Here is a 13,052-nt window from a genome sequence, read left to right on the forward strand (position 1 = left end):
ATTCACACATTCTCTGGACAAGAAATATAGCTGAGTTGAAGCCAGTGGGGCTGATATAGGGCCATTATGGTAAGGGATGAGGTGATTCATGGCTGGGTCTCAGAGAACCTGCAGGAATAGCAGGTTCCAAGATGAAGTCAGGTCAGCAGATGAAAACAGCCATCCCCTGGTCACTGACCTCGTAGAGTGACCACAAGATGAGTGTCACCAGCCCAAAACACAGTAACACATGTCAACAAATGCACACTGACTGGCCAAGACAAGAGAGAACATAGATGACAGCAGGGAACTCTCATGTAGAAAAATCACCTTTTCCTCATCTCAATGAGAACAAGTTAAACTTCCTCCTACCTCCAGAAGCCATGTTAGAATATAGAAGGGGGAACACAATAACAGACTCAATAAGGAATAGAACTTTGAATGGAATAACTATTACCAGTTTAGGTTAGTTATGGATATGTTTTAAATCTGAAGAGGGTAATAAATCTGTAATTGGCAAGTTTATGTTCCCCTACCATTCTCTGAGTCTTTTACCTCAGCTACTACCAAGCAAAATGGGACCTTGAAATAAAAACGTTATAAAAATTTTTTAATTATCCTTTTGGTTGGTATTTAAGTATATGAGCAAATACAAATGATTAGTTATCGAAAGGATCAGAGTCCCACAATTCAGAGACATTACTCACTACCAGACTTTACTAGTAATCTCACGGGTGCACACAATCAAGAAGCAGAAGGAGGAAGATGTCTGGACATCTCACCTGACTTCCCAGGTCTTTTTTTTTTTTTTTTTTTTTTTTTTTTTCTCCAACTTTGCTACAGATTTTTTATTTCAACCCGAGGGTACTTCTAGAAAAGGCACACAAATACTCTAAATCATTGACAGAGTTCTTCAGGTTTCTCAAAGAGTGGCAAAAGTATTAGTGGCAATTTTACAAAGCCTGACCTTGCCAGAAAGGGATATCAGTAGTTCTCAGGGTCTACTAAATATTTAATCACTTTTATTAAAATTCCAAATGAACTTAGATGCCTGAAGGTGCATTAACTCCTCTAGGTCTTTTCTTTATGCATCACATGTACTGTCTGGCTCAGAATAACAGATGAGTCTCCTAAGCGAAGTTGATATGTTCCTTCACACAGAGGGGAGCGTATACACTGAAACATGTACCAAATCTTTACAGAGCTATGTGACATTTCCAGGAATCCATGCCTCTTAAATCTAGATACAAAAATAGATGATTGATAGATTGGTAGACAGATGATAGATAGATAGATAGATAGATAGATAGATAGATAGATAGATAGATAGACAGATAGATAGACAAATACTAACATAAACCAAAAGAAACCTTGAGTGTCTGTATTAATATTTAACAGTCGACTTCAGAACAAAACATATTACAAAGATAAATAACTATTTTATAACAATAAAGAAGTTAATTCATAAGAAGACAAAACAATTATAAGAGTTTATGCACCTAAGTACAGAGCTTCAAAGTACATGAGGCAAAATATGATAGAACTGCCAATATATACAGAAATAGACAAACCCATAACTAAAGTTGGAGATTCCAATATTTGTCTCTCAAAAATATATGTTAAAGTACACAGAAAATAAGAATGTTGTTTTTATATATATACACACACACACTTTAAGTTCTAGGGTACATGTGCACAACATGCAGGTTTGTTACATATGTATACATGTGCCATGTTGGTGTGCTGCACCCATTAACTCGTCATTTACCTTAGGTATATCTCCTAATGCTATCCCTCCCACCTCCCACCATGCCTCAACAGGCCCCAGTGTGTCATGTTCCCCTTCCTGTGTCCAAGTGTTCTCATTGTTCAGTTCCCACCTATGAGTGAGAACATGCGGTGTTTGGTTTTCTGTCCTTGCGATAGTTTGCTGAGAATGATGGTTTCCAGCTGCATCCATGTCCCTATGGAAGACATGAACTCACCCTTTTGTATGGCTGCATAGTATTCCATGGTGTATATGTGCCACATTTTCTTAATCCAGTCTGTCAATGATGGACATTTGGGTTGGTTCCAAGTCTTTGCTATTGTGAATAGTGGCACAATAAACATACGTGTGCATGTGTCTTTATAGTAGCATGTTTTATAATTCTTTGAGTATACACCCAGTAATGGGATGGCTGGGTCATATGGTATTTCTAGTTCTAGATCCTTGAGGAATCGTCACACTGTCTTCCATAATGGTTGAACTAGTTTACAGTCCCACCAACAGTGTAAATATGTTCCTATTTCTCCACATCCTCTCCAGCACCTGTTGTTTCCTGACTTTTTAATGATTGCCATTCTACCTGGTGTGAGATGGTATCTCATTGTGGTTTTGATTTGCATTTCTCTGATGACCAGTGATGATGAGCATTTTTTTCATGTGTCTGTTGGCTGCATAAATGTCTTCTTTTGAGAAGTTTCTGTTCATATCCTTCGCCCACTTTTTGATGGGGTTGTTTATTTCTTGTAAATTTGTTTGAGTTCATTGTACATTCTGGATATTAGCCCTTTGTCAGATGAGTAGATTGCAAAAATTTTCTCCCATTCTGTAGGTTGCCTGTACACTCTGATGGTAGTTTCTTTGGCTGTGCAAAAGCTCTTTAGTTTAATTATATCCCATGTCAATTTTGGCTTTTGTCGCCATTGCTTTTGGTGTTTTAGACATGAAGTCCTTGCCTATGTACTGAATGGTATTGCCTAGGTCTTCTCCTAGGGTTTTTATGGTTTTAGGTTTAACATTTAAGTCTTTAATCCATCTTGAATTAATTTTCGTATAAGGTGTAAGGAAGGGATACCATTTCAGCTTTCTACATATGGCTAGCCAGTTTTCCCAGCACCATTTATTAAATAGGGAATCCTTTCCCCATTTCTTGCTTTTGCCAGGTTTGTCAAAGATCATAAGGTTGTAGATGTGTGGTATTATTTCTGAGGGCTCTGTTCTGTTCCATTGGTCTATATCTCTGGTTTGATACCAGTATCATGCTGTTTGGGTTACTGTAGCATTGTAGTATAGTTTGAAGTCAGATAGCATGATACCTCCAAGTTTTGTTCTTTTGGCTTAGGATTGTCTTGGCAATGAGGGCTGTTTTTTGGTTTCATATGAACTTTAAAGTAGTTTTTTCCAATTCTGTGAAGAAAGTCATTGGTAGCTTAATGGGGATGGCATTGAATCTATAAATTACCTTGGGCAGTATAGCCATTTTCATGATATTGATTCTTCCTATCCATGAGCATGGAATGTTCTTCCGTTTGTTTGTGTCCTCTTTTATTTCACTGAGCATTGATTTGTAGTTCTCCTTGAACAGGTCCTTCTTATTCCTTGTAAGTTGGATTCCTAGGTATTTTATTCTTTTTGAAGCAATTGTGAATGGTAGTTCATTCAAGATTTGGCTCTCTGTCTGTTATTGGTGTATAAGAATGCTTGTGATTTTTGCACATTGATTTTGTATCCTGAGACTTTGCTGAAGTTGCTTATCAGCTTGAGGAGATTTTGGGCTGAGATGATGGGGTTTTCTAAATATACAATCATGTCATCTGCAAACAAGGACAATTTGACTTCCTCTTTTCCTAATCGAATACCTTTATTTCTTTTTCTTGCCTGTTTGCCCTGGCCAGAACTTCCAACACTATGTTGAATAGGAGTGGTGAGAGAGGGCATCAGCTCCTCCTTGTACCTCTGGCAGAATTCGGCTGTGAATCCGTCTGGTCCTGGACTTTTTTTGGTTGGTAGGCTATTAATTATTGCCTCAATTTCAGAGCCTGTTATTGGTCTATTCAGGGATTCCACTTTTTCCTGGTTTAGTGTTGGGAGAGTGTGTGTCTCCAGGAATTTATCCATTTTTTCTAGATTTTCTAGCTTATTTGCAAAGAGCTGTTTATAGTATTCTCTGTTGGTAGTTTGTATTTCTGTGGGATAGGTGGTGATATCCCCTTTATCATTTTTTATTGCGTCTATTTAATTCTTCTCTCTTTTCTTTATTAATCTTGCTAGCGCTCTATCAACTTTGTTGATCTTTTCAAAAAAATAGCTCCTGGATTCGTTGATTTTTCGAAGGGTTTTTTGTGTCTTTATCTCCTTCAATTCTGCTCTGATCTTAGTTATTTCTTGCTTTCTGCTAGCTTTTGAATGTGTTTGCTCTTGCTTCTCTAGTTCTTTTAATTGTGATGTTAGGGTGTCAATTTTAGATCTTTCCTGCTTTCTCTTGTGGGCATTTCGTGCTATAAATTTCCCTCTACACATTGCTTTAAATGTGTCCCAGAGATTCTGGTATGTTGTGTCTTTGTTCTCATTTGGTTTCAAAGAACATCTTTATGTCTGCCTTCATTTCGTTATGTACCCAGTAGTTATTCAGAAGCAGGTTGTTCAGTTTCCATGTGGTTGAGTGGTTTTGAGTGAGTTTCTTAATCCTGAGTTCCAGTTTGATTGCACTGTCGTAAGAACATTGTTATGGGTTGAACTATGTTCCCAAAAATTTATATGGTGAAGTCCTAACCCTCAATGTTTCAGAATGTGACCTTATTTGGAAATAAGATCATTACAGATGTTATTAATTATGTTGAGGTCATACCAGAGTAGAATAGATTCCTAAGCTAGTATGACTGGATTGGATTTTAAAAAGAGGAAATTTGGACATGGAGACATGCACACAAGGATAACACCATGTGAAATTTGGAGTTATGATGCTGAAAGAGAAGGAATTACCAAAAGCTAGGAGAGAAGCCTAAAACTGATCCTTCCCTAGTATCTTCCAAGGAAACAGCCCTGCCAAAACCCTAGCATCAGTTTAAGATACTGTTTGTGGTGCTCTCTTATAGAAGTCCTAGAAAAATAATATAGATATAAAACTTGAACACTATCAGCCAACTTAACCTAACTGATATTTATAAAACTCTCCACCTAACAATAGCAGAATATGTATTCTTATTAAGTCAAATGGAACATTAACTAATATAGACCATATTTTGGGCCATAAAACCAAAGACACAGTTCATACAATTCTGACCACAATACAATTAAATTAGAAATTACTAATAGAAAAATGTACTTTTTTATTTTTCTTTTTTGGCACATAAGTTATATTTTAGCACTTCCATGCATTGTGGCATGTGACATTCAGATGAACCTCTTGTAGATTTAAAATTATTGCAATGAAAAATTTGGGAGAAGCTACAGAAAGTGTATTCCATTTTAACTCAGAAAGGTTCTTGGCAAAGCTTTTTAAGTGAGACACCATTTCAATGAGAAAATTTGGCATAAAATTATACAAATATGCAAAGATATATTCACTGAAATGTGTACTACTGACTTGTTTATAACCACAAAAAATAATAAAATGTAAATACCAATGTTATTTTAGTAACAAAATAAAATGGTGAAAAAGAAAATAGAATATGAATAAGGGTTATGATGTTGCTCAGTTACCAGTACTATAGTGTAAGTTCATCAGTGGCTTACCTTATACTTCAGGAAATTCTGCATTAACTAAAAAAAAAAACCGAAAAGTTGAATGTTATAATGCAAAACCATCAATTTTTTGAAGAAAATAAAAGTTGATAAAGTATTTAATAATCCCTTTAAACCATAAGAATAGTAGCAAAACCACTATCATTTTACATTTATATAAAAATTCTAATTTATAAAGTGATTTCCCATATCTCACCTCACCAAAGTTTCACTATAAGCCAAGTACTGTGGGGTGCACCTGTAGTTCCAGCTTCTCAGGAAGTTGAGATATTGAGCCCAGCCCAGAAGTCGAAATCTAGCCTGGGGAGCATAGTGAGACCCCATCTCTTTTTTTTTTTTTTTTTTTTATTATACTTTAAGTTCTAGGGTACATGTGGATAACGTGCAGGTTTGTTACATATGTATACCTGTGCCATGTTGGCGTGCTGCACCCATCAACTCATCAGCACCCATCAACTCGTCATTTACATCAGGTATAACTCCCAATGCAATCTCTCCCCCCTCCCCCCTCCCCATGATAGGCCTCTTAAAAAAAAAAAAAAAAAGGATTTCATTATGTCCATTGTTCATAAAATAAACACAATAAGGATTATCCTTAGTTAATTGAATCACTCAACTATGTGTAACTTAGCGTGAACATTTTTTTTAACCTAGAAACTGAAGTTTTAAGCCAGAAAGTATATTAATCTATCAACATATTTTATTCTATAACTAAAAATGTGTTAAAAGAAAAAAATTCTTCCAAATTACATCTGGAAAATTAAGTGAGATCTATGTTGCTTATTATGATCCCAAAGTGAAGGCATTACAAAGCTCCAAACAAAACTCACAGTGTCTGTTCAGAATATGCTCACTAATTTTCTCTTACATGCACCTATCCAATTTTCTCTTCCATTGTTAGAGTCCCTGCATCCCATTACAGTGCAATTCAGTGGAATGAATGCAGAATTAAATAAACAATATGAAGTGAGTTTGCCTCACAGCAGATATTTGCATTACATCCATGAGAATTCTCTGTTATTAAATTAGCTTCAGGGGGCTTTTTTATTGCCTCCTAAATGTAAGAGAAATGTTCAAACTAAATAAAATTCCATTTTTAACAACTAAATATTACACTAAAAGAGGTCAAGTCCACCTGTTTTTAGTGCTACATGCACGCAACTTTTGATACAGGGTAACCTTTAATTTTCAATTAAAAATGAGAACAATGCTTGCTCTACATTTTGGCTATTCAGATTCTCCCACAAATATAGATAGTATTAAAATTGCATTATACTAAAGTTTTCACAATAAAGAAAATGCTGAACTCAATAGGCTTAATGGTATATCATTTTGTTTTTCTGCCTAGTTTATTGCTTACATTAATACCCCCATTAGCCAAAACATCAATGAAGAGCCAAAAAGTAACCCACGTAATTATAGTTTTTTAAAAAATGTTGAACTTTGGGGTCAAATGGAACTGATTTTTAAATCTAGCACAATCACCTGCTAGCAAGGTGATTTTGAACAAGCTGTTTAGGCTTATCTGTAAAACAGAGATAATAACCGCTATTTCTCATGGTTGTATGGCAAAAATAAGAAGTGAATAAAGCATGTGAAATAGTTTTCTGCACATAATTGGTACTCAGTTGTTTCTGTTGTTATTAGGCTGCTACTTCATAAAACTAAAGCTTCGCTCACAGGAGAACCATGGAGATGGTAACCAAGGGCTTCTTTGCTCCTGTTATGCACATAGCTCTAAATATCTCACCTTTTAAAATTCTCAGTACTAATTTCTTTTATTCATTCATTCATCAAATATTTATTAAATTCCAAGTATATGTCAGGCACTGGTTTAAACATTGGGGATACAATAGTAAACAAAACAAAAATTCCATCTCCCAAGATATTTGTATTCTTGGGAAGGATTCAGACAATTTAAAAAGTACATAAAATATGCAGCATGATAAATAGCAACGAGGGCTAATGAAGAGTTTCAGAACAGGAAAAGGGGATAGAGACTATCATGGTTGGAGGTGAGGGTTCCAGAGTGTCCTATCTTGACGTCTACTGAGTAAGTAACATTTAAGTCATACCGGAAGTAAAATGAGAAGCTATGTAAAGTGGTCAGATTATCATTAGAGCTTGAAGTACAGCTAATAAGATATCTTGACAGTTTGGATATAGACTGTAAGAGAAAGGGAAATATCAAAGATGACTCCAAGATTTTTTACCTCAGCAACTAGAAGAATGCAATCGCAGTTTACTAAGATGAGAAAGATTATGAAAGTAGTAGGTTTGGGGAAAGACTATCAGGAGCTCCATTTGGAACATAAGTTTGAGATAACCATTAGACACATAAGTAGAGATTTTAAGTAGCCAATTGAATATATAAATCTGGAATTCGGGCAAAGACCATCCTGAAAATGCTAATTTGGTAGTTATTAGATTATTATCAGCATGTAATCGTAAGACTCACTAAGATCTTTAAGACTCATTAGGAGTTAAGTGAATATAGAAATTAAAGAGATCTAAGGACTGAGACCTCAATCATTTAGATATGATAGAGGGCCTCCTATTATTCAGATATGATAGAGGGGTCCCCATCACTTAGGAATCAGAGAAATTTTTAAAAAGCAACAAATAGGACTAACAAAAACTGTTCAATGAGATAGGAGATAAAAACAGAATAAGTTGCATAGAAAGCCAAGCCAAAAAAAAAAAGGTATCACAGAAAAGGGAGAGATCACTGTCACAAAATGCTTTCAAAGGGTCAAGTAACATGAAACTTGAGAGTGTCCATTGGATTTAACTATTTGGACATCATTGGTGACCTTAATAAGAGATGTTTCATTGAAGTGGTAGGAGCAAAAGACAGATTATAATCAAGAGAAACTGAGGCAGCAAATATAGAGAATGTTTTCAGCAAGTTTCACTGCAAAGGGAAGGAAAGAAAGTGATGGTCGTAGAAAGGAAAGTAAGTCAGGAAGAGTTTTGTCATTGTTGTTACTGTTTTCAAAATGAGAGAAGTTCCCGAATATTGTGTACTGATGGCAAAGACCTAGTAGATGAGGAAACAAGATGGTGTAGGAGAAAGAGAGGACACTTGTTAGAGCAATGACCTTGAGTAATAAGAAAAAGAAACTAGAGCTGGTGCAAAGAGAGGGAGAATGCAGCTGCTAGTATTTGTTGGTAGGTACATACAGCAGTGGAATCTTCTAGAAGTTCTCCCTTGATTGCATCTAATTTCTCAGTTACATAGAATGCAAGATCAATCACTGAGAGTGAAGTTTAGTGAGTTAAAAAAAAAAATAGAATTAGATATAAAATAATAGACCATAAAAGGGAGAAAGTAAAATAGACATGGGAATGGAGTGAGACAATCTGGCAATATTGAGGGTACAATAGAGAAAACTGATCCTAAATTTCAAATGAAATTGTCAATGGATAAACAAAATATAGTATTTCACATACGGCCTTTGAAAAGAATGAAATTCTGATAAATGCTATATAACATGGATAAACCTTGAAGACAGTATGCCAAATGAAATGCCCAGTCAAAAAGGGACAAACACTATATGATTCCCCTCATATGAGGTACCTAGAGTAATCAGATTTATAGACAGAAAATAGAATGGTGATTGTCAGTGGTTGAAAGGAAAGAGAAACGAGGAGTTATTGTTTAATGGGTATGAAGTTCAGTTTAAGAAGATAAAGTTTTCGAGATGGATAGTGGTGATGATCTCACAGCATGAATGCACTTAGTGCTAAGGAACTGCACAGTTAAAAATGGTGAAAATAATAAATTTTATGTTATATATATTTTATGAAAACTTTAGAAATCATTTTTCGAGCTAAAAACATAAAATAAAATGAAATCAGACTGTATTTTTTTGTGTTTTGCTCCAGCCATATTCAGCTATACAGACAGGGCTAGGGGAGAGTTTGATTTAAACAACATTGTTGTTTTGCTGTTCAAATTCAAGTAAGAACTCATTATAATAATAAACCAGGTAACTTAAGACTAAGAAACAGTGAGGTAATTGAGGACATGAAGGTAGTGATAGGCATTAAAATGCTGGGAGAATCATACCTGGTAGGCTTAGTAGATTGTGAGAGTTGGGGTGTTAGGAACTATGAGCTGAAAAATAGAAGGTAGTATTCAGAGAGGAGTGTTTGAAATTGAGATTATGGAGATATTTAAATTGCATATACTGACAAAGCCTAAGATACAGTCTTGGGAGTAAATGATTTAGGGTTGGTTGAGGACAAAAATCAATGGAGAAGAAAAGGTAAAGAAAGTAAGGACATTCACCATTCACATCAAAAACATTAAATTAAAATAAATTCTGAAAAAAAAACTGAGAGGCCAGGGTATTGAAAGTATCATCTATGCAGATATTGAAAATATTAAGAATTGTTATGGCAGTATTGTTATAAAGAGTGTCAGTAAGCCAGGAGTTAAAATTTTCAGGGGATGAAAGTTACGGAGTGGTGTGGGGCAGATGGTGGCAATAGACGATTGCAACAATGAAGAGTAGGGGACAAAATATAGTCATATGATAATATTCAAAGTGTGTCATTTGTAGGAAGAAGAAAAAAGAGTGATCTGGAAGCAGCAAAGAACTCATGTACTCCATCTGGCCAGCGGCATAAGATGCATGAAAGAAAATAAAGCCACCACTTGATAGGGTTGCAGCAGCAGCAGAAGTGTTCAGCTTCAACTAGAACATGACATTAATGCTATGTTCAGAAAAGCATTCAGTGACAAAGAAGAATTTCCCAGTGATTGGTGTTAAAGCTTAATCAGGCAATGACCAGAAGGAAAAAGCATATAGTCCGACAAAATCAGATTTGTTGGTTTGATGCCATGAGGAAAGGCACCCCAGAGGAAATGTGGAACGCAGCTTTCAACAAAAGGGAAGAGAAAAGCATGTTTTGTGAGGTTTGGGTTTCTGTTGAAGGATTCTGAGAAGGGCCTAAGAGAAGTGGGGATCAGTTCTGGGTTCACTTGCTGTTTCTATGGTAGAATTTGGAAAAGCTAGAATTAACTAGGGAATCGGTGCTGTCATGAGGCATGGGTGGCTTAGCAACTGGGTATCCTCAGTAATAGATGACTATAGCAAAGTAGGTCTAGAATGTCATGGGTGAAAAAGCAGTGATCATTCAAAGCAGGGATCCTGGTGGCATTTTACAGTTGCTGCATGACCTCTGCAGAATTACTATATCCTGTTAACTTTGGAGCTGTCTGCATCTTTGTCTGACCTCCCAGCCTGATTAATGTCCGCGATGCTCTTTACTCTTTTCAGTCTGAGCTGATATCCACGCTTTCTGCTCCGGACAAGCTTTGATTCTTTCACTGAACATAACTTCCAGAGGGCATATTGGAGGAGATTCAGAAAATGGGGCAGATGTGAGAGATGGGGCCAAAAGAGGATTAAAGTTTAGGATACTAGTGATGACCTAGAAGATGTTGGCATTTTGACCTGATTTTTTGTCCTGACTGTCTGAAGACACATTGTGGGGATAAGGCTGTGAAAGTATAAGGGGGTTGGGGGGAGTTGGAGGTCTTCCTGTGAGTCCTCAAAGTCCCAGAATGTCCCCTTGACCCGTGCCAACAGAGGCCTGCAGATAGTTAGCTTATTTGGACAACAGAGGGTCTCCCTTGACTTGTGCGAGAAAGCAGCAAGTAGAGAAGACAAAACAGTGAGTAAAAGTATTTCCCCATAGCAAAGAGAAGCCACAGCAGAGGAAGAAATAAAAACTATTAAAAAATCAAATTTCAAACATCAAAACAACTTGGAATTATTTGATATAAAAGGAAATAATTCAATATGCAGCATATTCTCTGAAGTCATCAGAGTGTTATAGCAGAGTTAACTAGTATTAATAATAATGTGCCTGAATTAACAATAAAATGGAAAGTTATTAACATTTATAAGGCAATAAAGTAGAGCCAGAACGTATTTTTATTTCCTTCTATTCACAATACATAATTTATTGCTCCTTTTTCACTTGCTCCTCCATTAAATATATATTTTTAATACTTTCATCAAGAAATATCGTTAAAAATGTTTATACTTAAAAAACTAAATCCTCAGTTACACAGAAAACTTGACTCTACTGAGAAACCTGTATCCCAAAAGTTACCCAGTGAGTGAACTGGAACATGATGCATCCCGTATTCACATTCTGTCTCTCAGCATGAGGAAACAGATGAGGTCTATCTACCAACACCACCATTGAAAGAAAAATACTCGAAAGTTAGAGATATAAAAGACACAGCCCATGCCCTGCTGTGTAGCACAGATTTATAACACTAAACTCACATTTGCATAGTGTTTTGCAGTTTACTTACTATTTTAATGTGCATTCTACTATTTGCCTCTCACAAATACCCTGTAAAGAGATGAGAAGCAGACACTATTCTTCAGGCAGTAAGAAACTTTCCCAAGATCATATTACTACTGAGTAGAGATTGGACTTCAATTCAGATCTCAATCTTCATATTTGATCAACTAGTTGGATAGGAAAAGAGCAGGCAGAAGTTACACAAGTGTTTTAACTCAGCTTCCCTCATACAGTCAAGGTACAAAAAGCACCTGTACCAAGAAAATGACATATATATTGGGTACAATGTATACTGCTTGGGTGACTGGTGCACTAAAATCTCAGAAATCACCACTAAAGAACTTATTCATGTAACCTTAATGCAGATGGTAACAATGAGACAGGTCAGGAGAATAAGGAGGTGCCCACACCTCCCAGATTGGAGTGCAGTGGCATGATCTCAGCTCACTGCAACCTCCACCTCCCAGGATCAAGCAATTCTCCTGCTTCAGCCTCCTGAGTATCTGGGATTACAGGCGCCTGCCACCACACCAGGCAAATTTTTTGTATTTTTAGTAGAGACAGGGGGTTCACCATGTTGGCCAGGCTGGTCTCGAACTCCTGACCTCAAGTGATCCACTCACCTAGGCCTACTAAAGTGCTGGAATTACAGGCGTGAGCCACTGTGCCCAGCCACTATTCATTTATATTTGACCTCAGAATAATTCACTCATACTATTGATCTCATTTGACTTGAACTACTGTCCTAAATATTAATTTAGTGTGTTTATATTGTCCAAATTATATCAGCTGATTTCATAAACAAATTAGATACTGTCCAGTTCCCTTCACATAGAAATCCTGTTTTCATTTTCACTCTCCTCATATTTTATTACTTTAGTTATCTGGGCAATGTATCATGTTTAAAAGAGAATGAGGTCTCTGTTAAAATAAAAGGCCCCTAAATGTTATAAGCACATTCCTGTAATTTCTTTAAAGATTACATCCCCAGGTCATTTAAGTTCAGTACACTGACATATATCAAAATACTCATCTAGAAACTTAAGGACTCTTTTGAAAATGTAATAAATAGATAATTGCTTATTAGTACACTTGGAGAACAAGTGAAGTCAAAATATAAGCATTACAGTTACTTATTTGTTTCTTATGTTTAGCATATGTTATGATTTGTACCTTTGCTTAACAAACATATGTTGAGCACCTGCTGTCTACCAAGGTCTGCCCTCATGTGGTT

Source organism: Chlorocebus sabaeus, chromosome 23 (genome assembly GCF_047675955.1).
Source record: "Chlorocebus sabaeus isolate Y175 chromosome 23, mChlSab1.0.hap1, whole genome shotgun sequence".
Classification (NCBI taxonomy): Eukaryota; Metazoa; Chordata; class Mammalia; order Primates; family Cercopithecidae; genus Chlorocebus; species Chlorocebus sabaeus.